Source organism: Tamandua tetradactyla, chromosome 3, assembly GCF_023851605.1.
Source record: "Tamandua tetradactyla isolate mTamTet1 chromosome 3, mTamTet1.pri, whole genome shotgun sequence".
NCBI lineage: Eukaryota > Metazoa > Chordata > Mammalia > Pilosa > Myrmecophagidae > Tamandua > Tamandua tetradactyla.
In genome coordinates this window covers 55,792,103-55,812,647 of record NC_135329.1, presented here as the reverse complement: position 1 = coordinate 55,812,647, position 20,545 = coordinate 55,792,103, and the positions used below count along the sequence as shown (strand labels likewise).

Here is a 20,545-nt window from a genome sequence, read left to right as displayed (position 1 = left end):
ATAGCCTTGCCTTAATCTGGACATTTCTACAGCGTTGGAACTGTAAATTCGCAATTTAATAAATGCCGCTTTTTAAAAGCCATTCCATTTCAGGTATATCGCATTTTGATAGCTTACAAACTAGAATATGAGCTAAAAGCAATACTGGAGGACACTCCATCTCAGAGCCTAGAGACATGAGGCGAGGACACGACTTTCCTTCCTTCTTCCCAGCAGTTCCAATGACCAAGAACACAGCACACAGCTTCCCCTCCTCTGCATCCCGCCCCGGAATCCCTGGCCCCTACAAGGCACCTTCTACGTCAGACACCCTGGACTTGAAGACAACGTTTGAAAGCATTGTTTCTTCATGTTTTTAAGACAACTGATGAAGTGCTATATTTCAAACTTAGGTGGATTTATGTTGCATTTAGCCAAGAGTCCACTTTAGTTGTTCATGCTTCCAGGGGAAGGAGAGAGCCAAGCAGAAGACATGTGCCCTGGTCACAGGCTGGCTCCTCTTTGCCACCGTGAGCTCCTGTGTAAATCTCTTCCTTTCCCACCATGTGAACCTGCCCTGCTTTGAACTCACAGGATTTTTTTTTCCATACAATTGGAATATAGTCACACACCACACAGTTCATCCAAGTTATACAATCAATGGCTCACAGTATCATCACATAGTTGTGCATTCATCACCACAATCAATTTTGGGACATTTTCATTACTCCAAAAAAAAAAAAAAGAACCCTCCCTAAAACACCCCCATACCCCTAACCCCCACTATTATTGGTCCTTAGCTTTGGTCATGAAATAACTTTCTTATATTTGTGCCAGTAATCACAGTCATTGTCCACCACAGGATTAACTGTGTTATCCATTCCCATGCTTTAACCTTCAACTTTCCTTCTGGTAACATATATGACTCTAAAATTCCCCTTTCTACCACAATCACACACAGAACTTAGTGACCACACAGGATTTTAAGGAGACCCCAAAGACACAATGTCAAAGGAAGAGAAATTTTATACTGATATCTAGAAGCCAAAAGGGAGATGAGCTTAGTGGCCCACCTCAGTCCAGAGGCTGCTGGAGGGACCCAGGATGGCCTGAGTTGAGTCACCAAGTGAAGAAGCACTTCAGGTCTTGGTCTGAATCTGGCTGGAGGACATTCAAGTGGACACCATGGAGAAGGCATAGCAGTGAGAACCAGACCAGTCTGAGCTTGAGCCCTGGCTCTGTCACTCTGCCATGGACTGGTGTCTATGGCCATGGGCATGTAACGTAACCTCAGTTTCCTCATCTGTAACATGGAGAGAATAATATTGTCTCTTTCATGGAGTTATTCCCAGACAAAACGAGAGAGCGGGTGCAGAAAGCACTACCAGCTGTGGAGTACGGCGTGTAATGTCCTCATCTCCCCAGTTCAGGCCAGCCCTGGTGAGATGAGCTGGGGAGAATGGGACTTGGAAGGGTAGCCCTTGCATGAGGCCAGCTTTCATCAGTTTAATCACAACCCCAGCCTCTCATAGCCTGCTGAAGCAAAATCTATGGTTATTGCTTTCATGGTGATTTTAGCTGCTCTCCCAGGGCAAATCTATTTCTTGTTTGACTGATTTAGGAGGTGCTGAAAATCAGTCCCTCTGCTTTCTTTATTTTTTCTTGACAGAGGATAAATTAACTAGGCTTTGGAATCATCCTTTCCATTATGTCTCAAAGGAGGGAAAAAGAAAAGGAGGAAACCTATGTTTGGAAGTAGGAGAAGCTTATAGAGCTAAAATGCAGTTTAGTATCTTCTGGAGGAAAGCTAGGAAGACCTATTAGAATCTACCAAACCACATTGGGCCAGGCGAGGAGAGAGTTGGGGATAAGGTCTTGGGGCCCCTGAGAGGAGTAATTAGTCCCAGCATGTACAGGCACAAGGAGGCAGTTTTCAGTTCTGGGTCAGGCAGGACAGACAGAGCTGTGCCAAGAAGGGCTGCCTGATGGGTGTCCCATGAGTCCAGGTCTTCAAACACCGGCCGGTCTCCACTCAGCTGGGATGCTGTGGGGGAGGGGTTCAAGCACTGGGCAGGGGACTGACATAGATGAATTCCTGCTACTCAAAGTGGTTCTTGGCCCAGCAGCAGCAGCGGGCAGAATCTCAGGCCTCACCCAAGACTGCTGGATCAGAGTCTGCATTTTAACAAGATCCTCGGGAGATTTGTGTAGATGGTGAAGATGGGGAAGCACTGGGCTTGATGGTCTCTAAAAGTCTCCTCTTACCCCCAGGGTCTGATTCCACTCTGGGTCCTGCTGACTGGGAGAGGGACTGGTTGGGAATGGTGCTTCCCAGGCCACGGAGCAGGGAGATGCAGTTCTACCCTCTATAGTAGATTCCTAGAGCTACCTAAACAAATGAGCACAAACTAGGTGGCATCAAACAATTGAAATTCATTCTTTAACAATTTTAAAGAACTAATGTCCAAAATCAAGGTGTTAGCACCTTGATTCTCCCTGGGGGCTCTGAGGGAGAATCTCATGCTTTCCCAGCCAGCAACCCTTGGTGTTCCTTGGCTTGTACGTGCATCACACTAATCTCAGTCTGCATCTTCCCATAGCCTTCTCCCCATCTCTGTGTTCTCCTCTTCTTATAAGGAACCCAGGCATTGAGAGCCCACCCTAAATCCAAGGGGATCTCATCCTGAGATCTTTAATGTAATTACATCTGCCAAGACCCTTTTCCAAATTATGTCACCTTCACAGGTTCTGGATGTAAGGACATGGATGTATCTTTCTGGGGCCACTCTTCAATCTACCATACCCCCAATCCCATTCCTTCTCCCACGGTTTCCTCTTCTCTCTTCCCAATCTTTATTGAAAGTTGGGAAGTGAACAGGTGTGAAGTTAGACAGGTGACAGCAAAGGTAAGGTACAAGAGTCATCTGTGGACGGGCATGATGGGAAACACCAGAAGGGTTCAAAAGTTTGGCACCAAGGATCCTCACTGGACCTGCTGCGATTTGGTCTAAATGTGCCTCCCTAAGACTGCCTGGGAGGGGTGGGTGCAGCTTGAGAGAGAATAGCAGGGCATGGAGTACAGTCCAGATGGATAACTTGTCAGCAGGCAACAACACTTACTGAGCCCATCCATGGGCCCAGCAATGCTTTGGAGAGTGAACTGGCTCAGGGTCAGTAGAGAGAAATGTGAAACTTAGGGGTATATGTGAACTGAGGAGAGGGTAGTTGATAAAGGCAAGGAATGGCAGAGAGTAGATTCCCAGGAGCTCATCTCCAATAATCTGGTGTTCAAACTTTGTGCTGCCACAGGCAAAAAGCCCCTTTTTCCAATGAATAATATTCATTTTTATCTCCAACACCATGAGCACAGTTTCTTCTTTCTTTCTTGCCTCAAACATTTTCTTAGCTCCCATTCTGTGCTAAATGCTGGGGATGCAAAGAGAAGTCAAGAAGTGCAGTGTTTCCCTCCAGGAGTCCCCAATTCCGGGCCAAGAGACAGACTCAGGATTCAAGTGTGGCCCATGCAAGGGGTTGGGGAAGCCTGGAAGGAAGAAAGCCTGGGGAGGTCAGGAAAGACTTAACTGAAGATGAAGTCTGGCTGAGAATCAGCTAGGACAGCAGGAGGGCGAGGTGCATTTCAGGCAGGGGACTGCACATACACGGATGCTCAGGCACACCAAGAAGCCTGGCATATTCTGGAAACTGCAGGTGGTTGTGTGACTAGAGCACCGGACAAACGTGTATGTATGGGAGAAGATGAAGTCTAAGCATTTAACCCATAAATGAAGGGGTATCAGTGCAGGACTTTGCACATGGGAGTGACCTGGTCAGATTTGATAAGTGATCAATGAGCGTTTGTTTGAATGAAAGAAGAAATGAATCAATTCATTAGATTTGTATACTGTGCTAGACATTATAGGCAATTCAAAATAAATAAAATAATAGTAACAATCAGTTTGCCCTGGGTGCTGGTTTGAAAGGAAGTATGCCCCCTAGAAAAGCCATGTTTTGATCAAAATATCATTTCATAAAGGTAGAATAATCTCTATTCAATACTGTATGTTTGAAACTGTAATCAGATCATCTCCCTGGATGATGTGATTTAGCCAAGAATGGTTGTTAAACTGGATTAGGGGACGACATGTCTCCACCCATTTGGTTGGGTCTTGATTGGTTTATTGGAGTCTTATAAAAGAGGAAATATTTTGGAGAATGAGAGATTCAGAGAGAGCAGAGCAGAACGATGTAGCCATGAGATGTAGAGAGTCCACGAGCCAGCAACCTTTGGAGATGAAGAAGGAAAACGCTTCCCGGGAAGCTTCATGAAACCAGAAGCCAGGAGAGAAAACTAGCAGATGATAATGCCGTGTTCGCCATGTGCCCTTCCAGCTGAGAGAGAAGCCCTGGCTGTGTTCACCACATGCCTTCTCACTTGAGAGAGAAACCCTGAACTTCATCGGCCTTCTTGAACCAAGGTATCTTTCCCCAGATAACTTTGATTGGACATTTCTATAGACTTGTTTTAATTGGGATATTTTCTCGGCCTTAGAACTGTAAACTAGCAACTCATTAAATTCCCCTTGTTAAAAGCCATTCCGTTTCTGGTATATTGCATTCCAGCAGCTAGCAAACTAGAACACCCTGGGAAATTTACAAGCCTGCTCAGTTGGCAGCCATGTCTGGGCTAGAGTGGACACCATCATAGAAGGATTCAGCATGTTTTTCTTCTCTCAGCACTTTCTAAGGTGAAGCAGTCTCCCAGATTCTGGCAGCATACAGTACTCTGCCCATCAGGCTAGTAGAGGTCCTGACTAATGCTTACTTGGCAATAATTTCCCCCACTTCAATACCTTCCTGCCCTTTCCTGCTGGGCTCTGAGAGACCTGCCAGTACTAGGTGGCCAATGGATGTGAGAAGATCCAAGGAACAAGGAGTTTACCATCCTCTATACCCCAAGTGTTCCCAACTCACTTGGCTTCTGGAAAGCTGGGCCAGCATATACGGGAACCAATACAGGGAGGCTTCTTATATACTTGCTCCCCATCTCTGGCAGTTGATGTATTGCTATACTTCCAGATCAAGCAAACTTGAGTTCTCAGAAGGTTTTCCAGGATGTCATCAGCAGCTCAGATGACTGAAGGAGAGTGACCGACATGCTTTCTCCAGCTCAGAGATTCCTGCTCCTGATGGGAAAGGATGGGCAGGAGGTAAGGAAGGACAGGATGAGGTGGGGCCAAGTAAGCATCCCTTCATGTAAAGAGAAAGCAGACATTAGATGTTTTAGATTGCTAAAACTGATGAAATGCAGATACCATAAAATAGGTTGACTTTTATAGTGGAGATTTATTAGTTTACAAGCTTACAGTTCTGAAGCCATCAAAATATCCAAATCTAGGAATCATAAAGATGATGCCTTCTTCCTGAAGATAGGCTGCTGGTGATTCAAGACTCCTCTGTCAATGACAAGGCACTATTGTTCTCACCCTTCTCTTCAGGGATTCATTGCTGCCAGCTTCTGGCTTCAATGGCTTCCTCTCTATTTCTGTAGCTTTCTCTCTCAGCTTCTGTGTCTTTTGTCTGTTTCTTTCTCTGAATTTCATCCTCTTATAAAGGCCTCTAGTAAGATGATTAAGACCCCATAGGGCATGCCTCAACCTAAATAACATAATCAAAATGTCTACCCACTATAGGTCCACACTCACAAGAATGGGTTAGCTTTAAGAACATGATCTTCTGAGGTCCACAAAGCCAGGAGATCTCACATAATCTAAGGGTCCTGTGCCCTTCCCTACCTGGAGTTGGGGAATATTCTTGATAGGAGGGCTAAATTCTGAAGAAAAACACCAGCCACAGCAAAGCCAGTTTTCAAAGACTGTGTAAGAGCCTTTGCTTTGGTTTGTTTGTATTTGTTTGCTCCTGGAGCTCAAAGAAATCTCTGCCACATCATTATTTGGATACAGATTTTAGAAACAGACAGGTCAGGAACTAAATCCTAGAGTTAAGACTTAAAAATATTAAAAGGTACAGTGTGCAACAAAAGAAACAAGAAATGATAACCCACCCACCTAAAGGAAAACCTCAATGAAGAAGACCAGACTTTGGATATAATGGAAAAATTTTAAATCCTTAATATGCTCAAGGAGATCAAGGAAAACAAGAGAAAGAAGTAGAGGGTATGAGATAAACAATGAATGAGTAATATGAGAATCACAATAAAGAGACAGAAATTTGAGAAAAGGAACCAAACAGAATTACTAAAGTTGAAGATCACTATAACTAAAATGAAAAATTCCCTGAAGGGTTTCAACAGCAGATTGAAACTGGCAGAAGAAGAATCAATGATTCTGAAGAAAAGTCAATAGAAATTATTCAGACTGAGAAACAGAAAGAAAAGAGAATTTTAAAAAGTGAACAGACAGGTGGTTCAAGTGGTAGAATGCTCACCTTCCATGTGGCAGACCTGGGTTTGATTCCCCAACCATGTACTGCCCCCCCCCCACCACTCCACTCCCCCCAAAAGAGTGAGCAGAGTCTAAGAGATCTATGGGACACCATTAAGCATACCAGTATACCCATTATGGAATTCCCAGGAGGAGAAGAAAGAGATAAAGGGGAAGAAGGAATAATCAAAGAAATAGTGGCAGAAAACTTTTCAAATTTAACAAAAATTATTAATATGCACATTAAAGAATCCCAACAAAGCCCAAACAGGATAAATTTAAAGAGAATCATACCCAGACACATAATAATCAAACTGCCCAATACCAAGTACAGGGAGAGAGTTCTGAAGGCTGCAAGAGAAAAGGAATGGGTTATGTACAAGGGAGTCCCGATAATATTAAGTGCTGGTTTCTCATCAGAAACCATGAAGGCAAAAAGCCACGGCACAAAATATTTAAAGTATTGAAAGAAAACAATTGCCAACCAAGAATTTTATATCCAGTGAGACTTTCTTTCAAATATGAGGGAGAGGTTAAGAAATTCCCAGATGAGCAAAATCTGAGTGAGCTTATCATCATTAGACCTTCCTGATAAACAATGCTAAAGAGATCTTCAGACTGAAAGGAAAGGACACTAGACAGTGGATCAAAACAGCACAAACAAATAAAGGTCTCTGGTAAAGGTGACCATATGGATAATTATAAATGCTAATACTATTGTATTTTTTGGCATGTAACTCTTCATACTCCATACAGGAGCTAAAATGCAAAGGCATAAAAGCAACGCTAAATCTGTGGCTTTGGGTATATAATGTATAAAGATATGATTTGTAATAAGTATTTAAAAAGTTGGAAGATGAAGAAGTATAGGAAATGTGTATGTGCATGATCTTGAAGTTAAGTTGGTCTCAAGTCAAACATGACTGTTATAGATTTAGGATGTTAAATGTTAGCCCCATGGAAACACAAAGAAAATACATTTTAAATGTATACAGCAAGAAATGAGAAGGGACTCAAAACAGGATAGCACATTCCCACACCTCCACTCCCCAATTTTTTTAAGGCTGTCTTTTATCCAGTGCTTATGACATATATTAGGATCCTTGCACGTATTAACTGATTTAATATTCTTAATGACCCTCTCTGTAGGCCAGAAAGGCCAAGTACTGTGCCAACAGTCACCCTGCTAGGAAGTGGCAGAGCCCAAATATGAAATGACAGCTACCAGATTCTACAGCCAATGTGCTATGCCATGCTAACTACACCTCCTTGTTTTCCACCCTGATTTATTTAAGATGAGACATTCCACAAGAAACAATGTGAGAGTTTTGTCAAAGGAATCCCAACAGCTTCCCTCCACACAGGTAAGATCAAGGGATTAGACAGAAGTGGCAGGTTCTTCTCCTAAAGCAGTGCCAACTGGTGTCTTTCATTCCCTTGGGCAGGCCCCTACTGCTTCATACCACTGTGTTTCTAAACTGCTTGTCAAGGGTTTCTCTAGTGCCTTCTTTTTTAAATTTAAGTTTTACATTTTATTCAAAAATTTTAGAAAGTAATACATTTAGATGATTCACAAAATTTTTAAGATCTGGTGCCTTCTTAAGGCTCTTACTGCAACTATCCACCATCAGCTTCCCTTTTTCCCTCCAGCGGCTCCTTTGGAGAGAACCCTCTTGCTTGCACTGAGATGCCACCTTACATCCTCCAGCCCTGAGTCTGAATGGAGCAAGCAGGTCCCATCTTTGCATTGCTCTGTGGGTCCCTGAGCGCATATCTGATGGGTTTTTCCTGACTCAAGCATCTCTTCTGGCTCAAAAGTTTGCTTCTCTCCTTCTAGGACTCTGCCCTGGTCTTCTGTCCCCATCAGCTGTCTTTCTCTAAGGAGGCATTCCCCTACATAACCAACAACTTCCACCCATCCCTCAGGCTTCCCTTTGCCTGTGCGCTGCTTTCTCTTTCCTTGGAGATTGGTTCTTCTACTCCCCTCTCTGCCCACACAAGTTCCTCTCTCCTTCTTCCCCTACCCTCTGAGTATGTAACTGTCTTCTAACAAGAGAAAAGGATTAGTATTTGTAATAATTACACCTCACTTAGGCACAATGCTTTGGAGTTTATATCATATCTCAGGTGAATCTCATAGCAATTTATAGGTTAGAGAGGGAAGAGATTTTTATTTTGAAAAAGAGGATTCATGCACCTAAAGAGACAACATGGTGTGTGTGTGTGCGTGCATGTGTGTGTGTGTGTGTGTGCATACCTTTTCTGCCTCTGTGAAGATCTACTCCTAGCACTACATACAAGGGGCAAGGAATGTTAATGTTTATTGAGCACTTGCTGTATACTAGGTACCACACCAGGCCCTTTCCTCAATGCATGTGTGACAGGAAGGTCCTGGCTTGAGCCAAAAGGGTACTCCCTGCTATGTTTGGAGCATGTGTCAGGAACTGGACAGGGTGGCCCCAACAAGAGTCTGTTTTTCATGAGGGATTGAGGAGGCCTCCTGGGTCTCACGGGAAAATAAAGCTCAGCCTTTGGAATGGATTGAATAATTCTAAGCCAGGTTCAGTACAGCCGTCTGGCATCAGGTCTGAAGTCTGCAGAGGTAGTGACTATAAGGAAAACCCAAGTGTGCATATTCACTTAGAGCTTTGTACAGCCAGCGGCACTATTGCTTCACCTGATACTGTGTTGGCTGGCAGAAAAACACAGCAAGGTAGCGTTGGGACAGCTGATATCAGGTTTCAGCTGCAGCACTGGCAGCTGTGCCAGCTTCAGCAAGTACTGTCACCTCTCTGAGCTCAATTTCTGGATTTTCAGAATGTGTACAATAATGACGAGTCACAGGGATGTTGAGCAGATCAAATGGCACATGGGTGGAAGCGCTTTTGAAACCGAAGTGTTCCACAATCACCAGGCTTTGCTGAAATTTCAGAGCTTAAGGACCCTTAGCTTGGGCCTGTTTTGGTATCCCTGGGCCTGATACTCAATATATATTTATTGAAATGAATGATCTTACTTCCTGTTTTGCAGGTGCAGGAATTAAATTACAGAGAGAAATGGGTTTGTTGGGCCACTCAGAGCAAGAGGAACTAAACTGACTTAGCACTCAGTCCGAGGTTGAAGGCCATTCCCACCAGCAGTGTTGAGAATTCCAGTTACTCCATATCCTTGCCAACACTGGCATGTTCTGTCTCTTTAATTTTAGCCATTCTGATGGTGTGTATTGGTACCTCACAATGGTTCTAATTTGCATTTCTCTAATGACTAATAGAACTCTGAGTAGATGCTTCACTTTTATTGTGTTGTTCTATTCTCACAACTTCCTGTTAATGTAGGTGGGGTGAGCCCCTTTCAACAAGGAGGAAATTCCTCATCAGAGACATTGAGTAACTTGCCCAAGGTCACCCTGCGGTAGAACTGGGACTCAAATCAGAGTCCACACCCATTGCTCAAGTTCTTTGGGTTACCCCAGAGCCTCTGCTTGCTCTATCAGGCTGACAGGTTCTCTGAGAGCTCATCAGTGCTGGGATGTGCACGTAAGCTTCTGGAAAGGAATCTGAGGTGAGATAAAATAGTCAGCCAAGAGCTTCCTCAGCTCCATCCAGGCTCCCTGTCTTTTGAAAACAACAAATATGTCCACATTTAGCACAGAGCCTGGCAAGTTGCTCTTCTCTTGTATCAATCCCAACCCTCCTAGCTCCATACAGGTTTGGCCTTCACTGTGGGATTCTCCCGGCTCCCCCCAAGTTTCCTCAGAATTCAGCTCCCTTATTTCATGTCCACGAACGGGTGGGTTTGCTGGAGTTGAGGCCAGGCTGCCTCAGGCTGTGGAGCCTCTCCTCTGGTGAAGGGCAAGGTCACCTCAGGCCCCAACCTCAGCTGGCTGTGTCCACCTCAGAGTGGCAAGTGGCAGAAGCTCCTTTGAGTCAGTCACTTCTGGGCCTACCCGAGGTGAAGAAAGGAGAGAGAAGCCCCTGGCCCCATTTTTCCTCAGAGCACAAAGTCAAGCCTTTTCACATTTAAATCAGAACCCAAAGTGGCAGAGCCAACCTCTCAGAGATAATCTTGCTCCCTGTCCCCACTCTGATGGAGGTCAAAGTCTAACTTTAGGAGCTCCTCAGCCAGATTGGTCTTTGTCACCAGAACTGTGACAATGCCCTTTCAGAAACCTGCCTTCTCTCCCTGCCCTGCTTTAACAGCCATCCCACGTTCACATGAGGTTGTAGTTGTTGGTGTCCTCCCTTCCCAGAGTATGTGCTCTGGGACCTGGGTCCCTTGGGGCTTGGAATACAGCAAGTGCTCAATAAATGTTTGCTGGGTGAATGTGAGGTCCTTGAGCTTTTGCATTATATTTACATGAGCTTTGTTAAGCACTCCACAGAAGCAGACTGTCCATTTTGGCTGAATGAGATTGGACGACGAGACCTTGGAGAGGTTCCCAGCAATCATTTGCCCCTCTGCCTTAGTGGACTCTTCCCATCTGCCTTTTTTTTCTCTTGGTCTTGGTCTGAGATCTGACCTCACTCCTCTGCACGAGTGCATGAGTGGGGAGAGAGCTGAGGGCCGGAGGTGGGGGGATGTGAAGGTTGGAGGGGGAGGAGCCTAGAGCTTTGGAGTCAGATGTACCTGGGTTTGAATCACGTTCCCCTCTGTGACTTGGCTAGGTACCTACATCTCTGTGATTCAGTTTACTTATCTGGAAAATTGCCATAATAGAGCCTACCAGAAAATTTGCTGTGATAGGTAAATCAAAAAAGGAATAATATGTAAAAAGCCTCTTGCTGGGCCTGGCACAAAGCCTGCACCTACATATTTTTTTCTCCCTACTTGTGCCTCCTTCCTTTTGCACCAATCATGTCCCTGGGCCATGGGAAGGAAAGCTTGGGGTTGTGGGAAAGTCATTCCAGGAGGCAAAGAGAGAGACCTAAGCTAAAGAGAGGGCTGAGGGTGGAAATCCCAAGCACTATGCCTGAGGTTAGCCCACATACTGGTGGGTCTCAAATGCCATGCCCTGGAGTCTGAACTTTAGGCTGCCAGGGTTAGACTAAATAGGCAGAGGAGAATGCCAAGGTTCAGTGTTCCCTTCTGCTTCCTCAACTCCAATTAGAAAGACAAGGAGAAAAGATGCTGCCTGATAGTAACAAATCAGAGAAGGATTCAGGCAAGTGTTTAGATGTTTGAAACAGCTGACTTGTTCTTGCATTGCTGGATTTGATTTCCTAGGTTCTTGGCCATGCCATGAGAAAGAATTCAAAGGCACAGTGTAGCATAGAGTAAGCAGGCAGAAACTTTATTAAGAATGCATATAAGAAGAACATGTGGGCACTCTTACAAAGACAGAGATGAGAGATGTGAGAGGCCCCACAACGCTGAGGTCATCTATTTTTATAGATTAGCTTTCCTTACTCCCCCTCTCCCTTCTTTGTTCAAGCCTCTTCCTCTTATCTTCCCTTTTCTCCAGGGCAGGTGCATTTGGGTGGGTTGGCTGCCCCTGTGTGTTTTGCATAGGTGGGTAGCCCTGTCCAGCACTGTCCAGGGCATGGGTCCTCCTGACCTTGATTAACCACCCTTGCTCAAGGGTTTCTTCATGCTATTTTCTCTCCCCTCTCTCCCTGTTGTAGCCTGCCTCACTTGGAGTGTGTGATGTTTTGAATAAAAGCAATGTCCCAGCCCCAACTCCCAACAATGGCCCCAGTGCAGAGAAGTGAACAAAAGCCAAATCACTAACTCAATCTCCAGAACCTGTCTTCAACCACACATTCCCTCCAGCTACCATGCTCGGTTTTTTGAAAGAGGAGTCTATAAGGTCTCTGAGGATCAGGCCTGTAAGTAGAAACATGGGTGACAAGGAGGAGCCAGGAGCAGGTCTGGGGCAGGAGAACCAAGTAGATGGACCCCAGGAGCAAGGGCCTTGTGCCTGGGCCACATCTGGGGGATCTGAGGTAATGAGACAAAACCCATGCAGTCGGGCAGTTGTGAGAGAGCACAGAGGGCAAGGGGCCAGAGAGGTGGGTAGGACAAGACCAGCATGAGCCTTGGAGGCCAAAAAGGAGTCTGAAGGTCATTCTAAGTGCAGTGGAAAGTCACCAGCAAATTTTAAAATGGGGTGATGGTGGTGGCATGAAATCATTGTTTGGGGAAGGTATTTCTGGCTGCTGTGTGGAAACAAGACTGTAGGAGGACACATATCTAAGAGAGGGCAAGTTAGGATCCTATCATAGTCATGCAGGTCAGCATAGATGGCGGCTTGGACCTGGTTCGAGTGGTGGAGATGATGAGAATTAGGAAGATACCAGGGGTCTGGCTGTAGAACAAGTTTTCTCAACAGCTGCACTTTTGATGTCTTGGGCTGGATAATTCTTTGTTGCAGGTTCCTGTCTTGTGTCTTGTAGGACCTTGAGCAATACCCCAGTCTCCACCTACTAGCATAGTAGCACAAACCATCCCTACACCCATACACCCAGCCCCACCCCTCCTGTCCTATCCTGACAATCAAAAATGTCTCCCGACATTGCCAAATATCACCTGGGGGGTAGGGGACAAAATGCCTCCCAATTGAGACCCACTACTGTGGGGCCTAAAGGACTTAAGGGATGAAAATTGTATGTAGACTTTGAGAGAAAGAGAGAAGGAGGATAGCCCCCAGACTTCTAGCCTAAGCAACCAAGTGATGGTATTTACTGAGCTCATGAAGACTTGGAGTAGATGGTCCAATTTTATGTAGAACATTGGAAATAAGAGTCTGGAGACACGGAAGAGTCCAGGCTGAAGAAACAGACCTGAAGTCCATTAGTGTGTTGCTTTGTGAAAGCCACTCTCCAAGGAGAGAACAGAAATGGAGAAGAGAGTCTCCAACATGTACAGCCTCAGAAAGAGTGAAACCTAGGTTAGTGAGTGCCACTGAAACCCAAGGAGGAAAAATGGTCATTTTCTGTGGTCACTAAACGTTTCAATAAGATGCAGAGAGAGTACCAGCCAATGATTTTGTTAAGACACAGGTGAGTGCAGAAGGAGAGAAAAAGCTGAGCGTGACTTTCCCCCAGCTCTAGGCTTCCTACCTAAGCCAAGCTCAACAGGAGAGAGACCAGAAGCCCAATTTTAAATAAAATTCAGAACCAGACATTTGAAATGACTGGGTTGAGACAGTTTGTTTCTTTCCCTCCTGAGTTTTCCTCAGGGACCGGGGAAGAGGCAACTCTGTTGATTAAATTTTTAAAAATCAGAGGAAGGAAATGGTGATTTGTGAGTTGATCCCACAGCTCCTTCTCATTCAAGGTGATGGTTAATCTGTCTGAAGATCAGCAACAAGTCTGACATTTAACTTTATTCTTAAATAATAAAGAGCATACATAATGTTTCGAGACCCTGCAACAACTGTCATGTGACATGAAAGTATCTGTGACATCTATTGGTGATAAAGAAAAGGGCAATGCTAATAGTGCCAGGGTCTGTCACCTACATTCACAAGAAAGAAATGCTAAATGAGTGAGAATAAAGATGCATTTTTTTCGTCCCATCAGAGGCCTAAGGCTGTGATACCTCTTTCTGGGGTCTTACAGAAGGGCTCCACAGGTGTCTGCCTCAGAGGGAATCTTCCTGCCCAGTGAGGGGAGATACCCCTAAAGGCAACTTTGGGCAAAATAAAGCAGAATTAAATAAATGCTACCAAAAAACCTCTGAGCTGAATGCTACGAGAGAATGCAGGAAGAAGCCAGGATATTCTCACGGGAGTGGAGGAAAGAGAAACAAGGAAAGCTTCCCTGAGGAGGTGACACTAAAATTGAGCCTTGAAGGAGAATTTCAATTAGCACAGAGATGAAATAATTTATCATGGTTTTTTTTTTTTTTAACAAACTCTCTTCAGCAAACCCCCAACGTAAACGAACTGGAACTGGAAGTAGCCAGAATGAAGCTATGCCCTTCCTTTTCTAGATTTTGCTATTTCACACATCTAGCTCTGATGTTCCTTCTTGGGACTCTGCCTTCTAAAGCAGTCATTCATTCTACACCTTTTTATTAAGGAACATGCCAGGTACTATTCACACTCATATAACTCAATTTCAACAAACCTTTGAAGTAGGTACCAGTATTATACCCATTTTACAAATGAAGAAACTAAGAAACAGATTAAGTAAATTGCCCAATGCCTCAGGTTTGAGCCCAAGTACTCAGGCGCCAGAGTCCAAAAATTGCCTCTTATTTTACAGAAAACTCCCCTGGGATCTGCTATTTGGAAGTGAGGAGAGGAATGAGTCTGTCACTCTTTTCATCATCTCCTATAAACTGATGTAAGCCTTCCCACATCCACAGCTGTAGAGAGCCGCTTTCCGGGTTTGGCCTAGTGGACATGCTGCAGCCTGCTCTAGAGTTCCCCCCGCCCATCGAGTGAGCCAAGATGGCGCTCACATCCTGCTTCCGCAAATGACGCACACGCCCACCAACCCTATCTTCCAATCACCTCTGTATACGTGGCACTAACCTATTGGGTTTGGGCACAGTATATAAGAGGTTACCCGGACGGGGTGGGTGGAGACGACCCACAGGGAGCCGTGCCTGACGGCCGCATAGAGGTTGTTCCCCCGCGGGAAATTTCGCCCGCGCGGAACCTGTAACAGAGAATGCAAGCTTAACTCCAGTAAAGGTCTGTGCTTACAACTGCTACGTGTCTTGGACCTGTGTTTCTCACCAGCGCGGATTTGTCTGTGTCTCTCTGTCTCTCCTCATTGTCTCACCCGCCGGCCGGGGGCTTGACGCTGAGCGAGAAGTCGCGGACACGCAGCAGTTCATTCTACACAACCACAGTTGGTTTCAGGGCTCCAACCTATGGCCAAAATATCTGCTCCAGCCACTTATGGGATTGAATGAGGAGTCAGCGAGGGCACCTGGGCTCCAGGGGGGCCACTGTCACAGGCCAGCTTGACTCCCCTCAGGGGCTTGCAGCTCCCCACGGCCGCCCTCCTGGTGACAAGGTTGGCCTTCATCCTTGTCCTGCCAGGCCCTCTCCCAACGCAGGCAATCAGCTATCAAGTTTGGCTCCCACGTGTGCTTTTCCTCCTGTCCCCCCTCCATCACTCTATTTCAGGCGCTCAGCATTTCTCATCTGAACTTTTTCCCTGTCTCTAGGCCTACTCCATTATTGGTCATTTTTCAATGCCCAATTAATTTCTCATAGTGAAAGTTTTGTCATATCACTTCCCCTCCTCAAGCACCTTCAGTGGCTCCCCAGTCCTCTGTGGAGATAAATATCAATGACTCAGCTTGGCTGTCGAGCTTGCACCCATCCATCCCCAGGCCACCAGCCTTTCCTCACTGCTCCCCTCCACCTGCCTTGGCTCTGATCACACTGGACTTCTCACTGACCTTTGCCCTCCTAGGCTCAGTCTCCAGCTTTCTCTCCACCTCCCCTCATTGAATCTGTTTGATGCAGTTCAAGGAAGACTTCTTGGGCCACCCTAGATGAAAGTGATCTTTGCCCTGAATTTCTGAGGCTATTTTTGTCTATACCACTAATTAGTCACCCTTGGTATACACTGTCTTGTCTGATTTCCCCAGACACGCCTGAGTCACCCAAGGTTATCCTGGTGTGCTCCTTGGTGCCTGGCACTGGCCTGGAACACAGGCAGTCAGAAACAGGGTGGCACTGGCTTTGGGGTTAAGTCCTGGCCCCATCACTCACCAACAGGGTTACCTGAGGTAAGTCCCCCAACATCTCTGAGTCTCAGTTCCCTCATCTGTTAAACAAGAACAGAAAATTTGCCTTCCAGGGTTGTTAGGAACATGTAAATATTCAACAAATGTCACCTCCTTCCCCCAGTTCAGTTGATCAAAGTGCCAGGTGTTCAGCCAAAGCAGGACTGGGAAAAGACACAGAGAGGTGGCCATGGGAAAAAGCTTTCCTTATGGGTTTCCACATTTACATTAAAAGTTTCATGGTGGGCGGGCCGCGGTGGCTCAGCGGGCGGGGGTGCTTGCCTGCTATGCCGGAGGACCCCGGTTCGATTCCCGGCCCCAGCCCATGTAAAAAACAAACAAACAAACAAAATATAATAAAACAAGAAAATGTTTAAAGATGTTTCCCTTTCTTCCTCCCTTCCTTCCTTCTATCCTTCCTTCCTTCTCTGTCTTTCCTTCCCTTCCTCCCTCTCTCTTTAAAAAAAAAAAATAAATAAAAAAAAAAAAAAAAAAAAGTTTCATGGTTTTATTGTTTGGTTTTTTTTTAATTCCTCTAGTAAAATTAGATCCTGACAAATATTCAGAGAGCTCCCTGCAGCTGCTTCACCCAGAACAGAGAATATGGGGGTGTCCCACCTCCAGCCCATCAAACCCCTGGGCACTGAGTCACCTGCCTGGCCCCAGACACAGCAGGCATGATCAAAGAAAAACAATCAGCCAAAAATTCCATGGCAGAGCAATTTACCACATCACTGGGAGGGGGAAGGGCACAGAACTTTAAAAGAGCAATTAAACCATGTGTTTGCTCCAAGCCCATTGTTTTTCCACATTGACAATAAAAGCGTAATGTCGCACTTGCTGGATGTACCTCGTGCAGGGGACAGTAGGGGTCATTTGGTCCAGACACACTTAATCTTTAGACCCCTTTGGTGGTCTGGTGACTGCCAAAAATATTTTTAAATGAATAGAATAAAATGCTTAGGATTTTGAAGGAAGTCAGTTATACTGAAAGACAGTTTTCAAGATATAAAAATGTTTGATATATTGGGTGGGCCACAGTGGCTCAGCAGACAGAGATCTCTCCTGCCATGCAGGAGACCTGGGTTTGATTCCTGGTGCCTGCCCACGCAAAAAAAAAAAAAAGTGTGACATATTAATAAAAGTGCTTCTTTATTAACCCATTAGATAACAAGATCAGTGGCAGGTCTAATATCTATCTTAATTACCAAGTAATGATGAGCATATGTGATATTCTGAGACCTCTGCAAACAACTGTAATGGGCTGTGAAAATAACTGTGACTTCCATCCGTGATAAAGTCTCAAGTTGTGCTAGCAGTGCTGGGATTTGTCACCTACACTCCCAACAGAAAGAAATGCTAAATTTCAATTTGAGATTAGTGAAGATAAAGATGCTTTTCTGCCCCCATCCATGGGCTTAGCCCTTGATTTAGGTCAATCTCTCATTGTTCAGACTGGTAAATCAAAATTCAGCGAAGTCTTCCCTTTAGAGGAAGGTCCATGTCTGCTAGTTCCTTCTATGTTCCCAGCACCAAGAGGTGTGGTTGGCACAAAGCAGGTACTTAAGAAATGGTTCATGGATGAATGGTAGGGTTACACAGTGGGCAGCAAAATGAGGGCTAGAATTCAAGGGTCTAGGTTCCCACGTCACCTCTGATATTTATAGAAAATGTTACAACACTCGTCTGGGGTGGAGGAGTTTCGTCTTAAGCTCAAACAGCCTTCCTCTAATTTTGAGGTAAGGGCCCCGTGCTAGGTCGAAGCTGTTATGAACCCCCCCAAAAGACCATGTTCTTTTAATCCATTCTTGTGGGTACGGACCTATTGTGGGTGGGACCTTTTGGTGAAGTTTTTCCAATCGAGATGTGACCCAGCCAATTCAAGGTGGTCTTAATCCTTTACTGGAGTCCTATGTGGAGAGGATAAAAGACAGGAAAAGCCCAGAGAGCTTAGAGAGAAATGCCCTGGGAGAAGCAAACAAGGACCACAGGAGCTGAGGGAGAAGGCCACTGAAACCAGAACCCAGGAAAGAAGGACCAATGGATGTCACCATGTACCCTCCCATGTGACAGAGGAAACCCAGATGCCAGCAGGCCTTCCTCAGAGAAGGAGTCTCCCTCTTAATGCCTTAATATGGACATTTTCAAGGCCTTAGAACTGTAAACTTGTAAACTAATAAATCCCCATTGAAAAAGCCAACCATTTCTGGTATATTGCATTCTGGCAGCTTTAGCAAACTGAAACAGATTTTGGTACCAAAGAGGTGGGGTGCTATGAGATGCAAATATCAAAAATGCTGGAACAGCTTTATAAAGGATAATAGGTAGATTCTGGAAGAACTGTGAGAAGCTTAATAGAAAAGGCCTAGACTGCTTTGAGGAAACTATTGGTAGAAATACGATACTAAATGCATTTCTGATGAGACTTTAGACAGAAATGATGAAGGTATTTCCAAACTGGAAAGAAGAAGATTCTTGTTTTAAAGTGGCAGGCAATTTGATGAAATTGAACACTGGTATTGGATGGAAGGGAGAATTTGAAAGCAAATGAACTTGGATATCCAGCTGAGGAAATTTCCAAACTAAATGTGGAAAATGCAGCCTGCCTTCTCCTTGCAGCTTATAGTAAGATGCAAGAGGAAAGGGATAAGATGAGAACTGAACTCTTGGTTACAAAGAAACTAGAAATTGATGGTCTAAAAAATTCTGAGTTTCTGAAAAGCAAGTTCTCCAGAGAATAGAGCCTCATGTGAGGATTTAACCACTCAGCCATTTCAGTGAAACAGGTTCGGAGACAGGATTATCAGAAAGGATTTGTGGAAAGTCTTATTGTCTGACAGTTGAAACCCCTGCAAGCTGCATGCCAAACTGACAAGTTTTTTTTTAATTTTTTTGAATGGAACTACTGCCAGCCTGAACTAAAGGAAACAGAAAAAGACAGATTGAAGGAAAAATGACTTCAAAGGCAGAACCAGGGAAGCTAAGGTCTGGAGCCAAGAAACCTCACGTCAGGAGGAAGACTCACCCATGCACAGGAAGGGGTGAGTTTTATCCTAGAGTTTGCAGAGGGTAAGCCTTCACCCCCAATGCTCAGGATGAATGCTATTACTCCAGGACTCTCAGATGCCTGGGAAATTGAGGGGAGTTTGGCCACCCGTTGTTTAGGAAGAATACTGCCACCCAGGCTTCAGAAAGGGTGGAGCACATACCCTGGGGATTGGGGAGAACCTGGCCATCACTCTACTATTGTGAGGCGGTTGAGAGTGTACCCCAAAGACGGCAGAGAGTCCAGATGCCACACAGATGCTTGTACAGGGTGGAATGGAGAACAACATGGTCTCCCCAATGCTTAGAGATGTTGGAACCCTCAGCCCAGTGTCCGGAGACAGCAGGGCCACTGCCTAGGAGCTGACCCACTCAATTCAAAGTGGGTCTTAATCTTTTGCTGGAGTCCTTCGTGAATACGATAAAAGACAGTAAAAGCCCAGACAGCTTAGAGAGAAAGGCCCTGGGAGAACAAACAAGGACCACAGAAGCTGAGAGAGTAAGCCATTGAAACCAGAATCCAAGACAGAAGGACCAGCAGACATTACCATGTCACTTCCCATGTGACAGAGGAACGCTGGATGCCAGCAACCTTCCCTCAGAGAAGGCTTAATTTGGACATTTTCCTGGTCTTAGAATTGTCAATTTGCAAACTAATAAATCCTCATTGAAAAAGCCAATCCATTTCTGGCATATTGCTTTCCAGCAGCTTTAGCAAACCAAAACAGTCCCCAAGGCTTATTTACACAAAACACTGTGGGCTCTCTGGGAAAGAACTCACCCTAGAGGAAAAGAGAATTAAAATTCAGTAGAAGGAGCCCCACTCTCAGACTGCCCTCAATTTTAATGAAGTGATTCATGTCTGAGTCAGAGAGCCAGGGGTGTATTTAAAGCTAAATGAGAATTAACAAGCAGACTCATAAAAATTTAAAACCCTGGAGAGCAAAGCACTTTTTGTTGGGGGAAGTGTCAATGCAGGCTCTTTCTCCCATTCACAGCAAGCCCTCCACGTCTTCACAAAGACGTGGAGGGCTTCAGGATCAGTATTGGCGGAGGGTGAGGGTCAGAGGAGAGACACCATTAGAACATGCTTTTAGCCATGATAGGTGGCTTACCCAGTGTGCTATGCCATCCAGGACTTGCTTCTTGAGCATGTGACCTGTGCCATTATACAGGACCCAACACTCACAAGGTCCTATGTATTGGATAATGCTCTGCTGCCACCCTGAATTCTTAATGACTTTTTGACAAGGGCCCCACATTTCATTTTTCACCAAGCCCTGCAAATCGTGTAGCTTGGAACTGATGTTATGACAGCAGATTTGCCTCATGTCTCTGGGACCCAAAGGATCACAGAGGAAATGTTCTGCCTTCTAGAACCCGTGGTAGTG

General features: G+C 45.2%; 1 long non-coding RNA gene across 2 annotated transcripts in view; it reads right to left on the bottom strand.

Moving 5' to 3' along the window:
* Positions 1 to 20,496, bottom strand: part of LOC143676088 (uncharacterized) — a 61,872-nt gene extending 41,376 nt beyond the window's left edge. For both annotated transcript variants that reach the window (XR_013171811.1, XR_013171812.1), the window contains exons 1-2: positions 20,270 to 20,496; positions 4,951 to 5,162 (exon numbers count right to left, since the gene is read on the bottom strand). This is a non-coding gene — a long non-coding RNA (uncharacterized LOC143676088). The remainder of the gene's footprint in view (positions 1 to 4,950; positions 5,163 to 20,269) is intronic.
* Positions 20,497 to 20,545: the final 49 nt, after the last annotated feature.